We start from the raw sequence: 6,000 nt of genomic DNA, 5'->3' as shown, positions 1-6,000 counted from the left end.
TCTTCTGTGTCTATTGAGACGATCACGTGATTATGTCTTTCACTTATGAACGTGGTGTCTTACTGTGATGCACATAAACGCTGATCCTGCCTGTGGGAGAAAACCAGAGCCAGAGTCAAACACCAGGCCTCTAATCCCCGCAGGAGGAGGCTGCACACAGTGGGGCCAGTGGTTTTTAAAAAATGTTTATATTGATTTCAGAGAGGGAAAGAGAGAGGGAGAGAGAGAGAGAGAGAGAGAGAGAGAGAGAGAGAGAGAGAGAGAGATGAGAGAACATTGATTGGGTGCCTCCTGCACGCCCCCTACTGGGGATTGAGCCCACAACCCAGGCATGTGCCCTGACAGGGAATCGAACCGTGACCTCCTGGTTCATGGGTCAACGCTCAACCACTGAGTCACACCGGCCAGGCAGGGGCCAGTGATTATTACTGAGGACCTTCGATGCCACCCAGTTAAACCTCTTGAGCTCCAATGTAGTGGACTCCCTCTGACCCTTCCCGGTGGACACCCCCTCTTCTCTTGAAAACCTTTAGTGATGGGGACCTCACCCCCTAGGGTAGAGAGATGTGGTGGGCCCCGGAAGTGACCTTGAAGAGTTCCAAATAATCCTTTGACTAATAATTGTAACTTCTTCTCAAAATATAGTCAAAGCTTTCTCATTTGCATGAGACAAAACACCAACTCGGACCACCTTAAGGGAGAAGACCTTTGTTAGAAAGTGATTGGGGTTGTCCAAAAATTGAAGGGAGATCCCTGGGGATCAGGACAGCCCAGAAATTCCAAGGACTGGAACTAGGAGACCAGACCCTGTTGGGACCTCACCCCACCTTCCTGCTTCTCTGGCATCCCTCATGGCAGATGACATGGCCACCCACAGTTTGGGGATAACTTCCTTGCCAGATCCAGTTAGAAAAATCTCAGGGAAGTACTCTGATTGGCCTGTCCTAGATCATATGCCATCTCTGGACCAATGGCTGTGGTCAGGGGAATGGGCTCTTCTGTCAGTGGCCCTGCCTGGGTTACAGGGCCCTTCACCATTGCCAAGGACAGAAGATTGGTGGAGTGGGAGGGGATCCACTCCCAGAGGCAAAATCAAACATTAGCAGGATGTCAAGACAGGCACTGGGCTGATCCCTGTGTTACCTCATTGCCAATCTCTCTTAGGGGTTGGGCATTGAAGACGGATGTTTCAAGTACAGATATGTGACTGCGGGAAATCTGAGGGACTCTGTCACCTCCATTAAAACATCATCACAAGTTAATTATCAAAGGACTGAGCCATAACACGGGGACGCCTTGCAGGGCTAGAACCCAGTGCAGGACATGTATTCATCTGCTGGGGCTGCCATAGCAAAGCCCCGAAGCCTGCGTGGCTTCACACCAGAAATGTACTTTCTCACCGTTCTAGAGGCTGGAAGTTCAAGTTGAAGGTGTTTAGCTTCTTTTGAAGCCTCTCTCTCTGGCTATGTCCTCTCATGGTCTTTCCTCTGTGCATACCTCGTCCTGGTGTCTCTCTGTCCTAATCTCCTCTTTTCTTTAAAAATATATTTTATTGATTTTTACAGAGAGGAAGGGAGAGGGATAGAGAGTTAGAAACATCGATGAGAGAGAAACATCGATCAGCTGCCTCCTGCACACCCCCCACTGGGGATGTGCCCGTAACCAAGGTACATGCCCTTGACCGGAATCGAACCTGGGACCCTTCAGTCCGCAGGTCGACACTCTAGCCACAGAGCCAAACCGGTCAGGGCTAATCTCCTCTTTTGATAAGACACTCGTCCAGCTGGAGTAGGGCCCACATTTAATGGCCTTGTTGTAGCTTAATCACCTCTTCAAAGGCCTTATCTCCAAATACAGTCAATTCTCAAGTGCTGGGGGTTAGGCCTTCAACACATGAATAGGAGGGGACACAGCTCCAACCAGAAGATGAAGCTGGGAGAGCATGCCTGGCAGGCATTGGGGTAAGGAAACCTTTGGAGCCAGGAAGAGAAAGCTGCCTGGAGTTCAGGTAAAGAGCCAAGTATCTCAGGGCAACTGAGGCGCCATCTGCAGCTGGAGGGGCTACTGATGCCAATCAAATAGATCTCCTGGCCCCGCCCCTCATTTTACAGATGAGAAAAGGGGGTGCAGAGAAAAGACATCGCCCGAGGCCACACAAACAGCCTGGACGGAGGTCAGAGTGAACGGGGCAGAGACAACCAGCTGTGACCGATTCCACACTGCGGGGAGCGTGTGCCCAGGCGGGCTCCCAGGCCCGGCTCCCAGGCCCGCCTCTGCGTGTCTGTGTGCCCGTGCGGTCCGTCCCAGCAGGAGACGATGGCTCACGCACTCTGAGCACGTGTACAGGTAATAACAAGGCGGTTTACGAGGCTGGGTGCAGGGTGTGGGGAAAACAAGGGAGGGTGCAGTTTCCCGGGCCAGCAACGCTGGGAGCTGCCGCCCTGTGCCTGAGGGACAAGGGGAGGAGCAGGGACACAGCTGGGAGGGAGCGACTGTAGGCGAGGGCGGGCGGTGACAGAAACCGGCCCTGCCGTTCAGGAACAAAGCCAACCATGGCAGCGGCAGGGCAGGACGGGGCTGGGGTGCTCGGCCACACTCTCCTCCTCGACAACCCCCACCCCCGACCCCCACCAGAAGCACAGGACGAGGGAGCCGCTGGTGCAGCCCGCGCAGGCCCGCCTCCTGGCCAGGGAGCAGGGGTGTGAGTAAGGAGGGCAGGTCTTTCCAAAGGAGCTCGGAGCACAGCTGGGATTCCAGCTGCCTGACTCTGGCAATGAAATGGGGGCAGAAATGATGGCTGCCTGCCCCCCAGTCTGGCCCATGTAAACCCCTTCCCAATCCCCTCCGTGGTCTCTGCCCCGCCTGTGGCTGGAGGTCAACCTCCACACGGAAACCGCATGAAGGGCTGAGCAGGGCCCCCACCAGCCTGGGTCCCCGAGTGACTCCACGGAGGGGACCCGCCCCGCCCACCAGCAAGCCTGGCAGGCCTGGGAAACCGCCTGCCCGGGAAGCGGAGGTGATGTCTGCAGGGCGGCGTGGCCACGCGGCGGTCACCTCCCCTGCAGCAGGCGCAGGGTCAGCGTGGCCACGCGGCGGTCACCTCCCCTGCAGCAGGCGCAGGGTCAGCGACCGGCTTCCTCACAGGGAGCTCGGTTCCCACCGGGCATGTCTCCCTCGTGCCAAGGCGGTTGTGTTACCAGAAAGGCACTTTCTGGCCCAAAGTAAAGGTGTGGCTGCGCCACGAGCTTTTGTGACGTTATTTCTTTGGGACCTTCTGCTGTGAGCTCTAACTCAGACCTCCTCCCTTTACTGATTGGTTTATTTTTGGTGGCTAAGCAAGACCCAAGTTGGTGAATTATTTATTCACTGTTCAGCCAGGAGAACATAAGTTTTTTCTTTTCTGCAAATCACCAGAGCTTTGTGGCAGCGTCTCAGAGCTGGGAGGGGGTCCGGCTGGGAGCCGGGTGCCGGCCCTCGCTCCCTGGCACCTCTGATCTTCAGTGCCCCATCCCTACGTCGGGTCAGCTCGCCGTGCCCAGGAGGCTGGTGGGGGAAAGTGCCTTAGCAGGGGCTTCAGGGTCTCTGGAGATTCGCACACCATGTCCAGCCCCACCCCCAGGCACCTGCCCCCTGAGAATCTGATGTGCACCCCACCGCACCCCACCCCACAGGGTGAGAGCTGAGCAGGTCCCCGGCTGGAGAGTGCGATCATAGGACCAAGGGGAATCCCTCGCTGACCAGACTGCTGGGATTTCTAGAGTCACAGGTAGAACTCTGGGGCTTTCCAGCCCGAGCACTTTCAACAACACACGGCGCGCCCTGCGTTGGGGTGCTGAGGTCTGTTCAGACTATGATCTCCTCGGTCTTAGCTTGTGGCTCCTCCACGGGCAACGGACAGGTGTCGAGAGGGGTGGCTTCTGGCCAAATTGGCCTCCCTCCAGCCTCCTGCCTGCATTATACATGCCCATTACGCTCGCACTTGACCGCACATAACAACAGTGCTATCTCAGGCAGGCGCCACAGCCAAGGAGAAGGGGGCAGGCGCACGGCCGGGGGACTGATGCAGGTGGGGTGACTTGCTCCTGCTTTCACATGCTTCTCACATCTCCGGCAGCTCCACTGGACACTGGCCCCTTCACGTGACTCTTGTTTTTCTTCATGGCACGTAGGCCGTCACGTATTGTTTATTTATCTGACGTGGCTGCCACTGTATTCCCCAGTTTCTAGAACAAAGCCTGGCATATACAGGGTGGGGCAAAAGTAGGACCACAGCTGTGAGTACACACAACAGTTTAGTCTTGTATTATTATTTATTATTGTATTGTTTTCCATGGGAACAACGGTAGGCCTGCTTTTGCCCCACCCTGTAGTAGATGCTGAATAAATATCTGTTAGATAAATGCCCACATTGTTGCACTTGAAGGTTCTCAGCAACTTAACGTGGTACAGGGGGCAGAGGGCGCTGCTCCTTAGTTCCCAGATGTGCAAACCGAGGCCCAGAAGCCCGGCTTCGCTAAGTCACCAGGGAACCGAGGGAGCCCCAGGCCTGAGCCCTAACCAGGGGCTGCGTGTGGGACGGGCGTGGAGAGGCTCTTCACACCCTCGGCCTGGGCCCAGACCTGTGGAAAGTCTCACTGGGACATGCAGAGTCCAACCACAAGGAGGCCTCTCCTCACACCTGTCAGAACGGCCACCATCAGTAAATCCATAAACAAGCGCTGGCGAGGGTGTGGAGGAAAGGGAGCCCTCGTGCACTGCTGGCGGGGACGCAGACTGGCGCAGCCACTGTGGAGAACAGTATGGAGCTCCCTCCAAAATCTAAAAATGATTTAGAATCAAAAGACTGAAAGGAATGTATGCACCCTGGCAGGGTAGCTCAGTTCGTTAGAACATTGCCCCAAAACGCCAAGGTTTTGGGTCCAATCCTCAGGCAGGACACATACAAATATCAACCAATGAATGCATGAATAAGTGGGACAACAAATCTATGTTTCTCTCTCTCTCTCACTCTCTCTTAGAAAAATCAAGAATATATTGGATACATTGGAGAATTATTTCCAATGCCAAGATTTGGAGGCAGCCCAAGTGCCCATCAGTAGATGAGTGGATAGGACAGTTGTGGTACATCTACACAGTGCGATACTACTCATGTATAAATGTGATGGAAGGAGACTTGACTTGGGCTGGTGAACACACAATACCATATACAGACAATGTATTATAGAATTGCACACCTGAAACCTATATAATTTTAAAAAGCAATGTCACCCCAATAAACTCAATAAAAAATAAATACGAGGTCTCGTTGGGGCCTCTGCTCAGAAAGTAGACAAGCTGCTCAGAGATACAGTGAAAAGAAGAGGAGACAGTTATTCCCAGCAGAGGGACTTGGAAGACAGGCATTTCAGGAACCATTGGCCTATGGGTGGGAGAGGAAGGGTGACATCAGGGGGCTTTCTGGTACCTTCAGTTCCACCCTAACTCATGCTATTTACTTGCCCCCCGAGGTGGTGAGCAGGAAACTGTATTCCGCAGTTTCTAGAACAATGCCTGGCATATACAGGGTGGGGCAAAAGTAGGACCACAGCTGTGAGTACACAAAACAGTGTGTACTCTGTTGCTGAGAACCTTCAAGTGCAACAATGTGGGCATTTATCTAACACCTCCCCGTCACTGGAGGTGTTCAAGCCGTGGCTGGATGTCTGTTATGGAGTTTGCCTGAGTCGGAGAGTCGTACTCACATCCTAGGAGAGGCGGGCATGCTCCATCGCAGAGCAGGCACTGTGGGCAGACAGCAATCCCAACGCCAACACAGGAGGCTTTGCGCCACCTGGTGGACATGATTTTAAACTGCAGACCCTTCCATGGGAGGAAGCACCCGTGTCCTCAGAAACCTGGGCTGTGAAGCCAGAGCACAGCCCCTAACGTGTCAGGAGGAGCCGCCGTTTGTGAGAGCTCAGCCGGGCCCTGCACTGCGCAGGCGTCAGACAGGCTACACAG

The sequence above is a fragment of the Myotis daubentonii genome, chromosome 6 (genome assembly GCF_963259705.1).
Source record: "Myotis daubentonii chromosome 6, mMyoDau2.1, whole genome shotgun sequence".
Lineage (NCBI taxonomy): Eukaryota > Metazoa > Chordata > Mammalia > Chiroptera > Vespertilionidae > Myotis > Myotis daubentonii.
The sequence above is the reverse complement of the archived record's forward strand: the minus strand, read 5'-3'. Positions refer to the sequence as shown.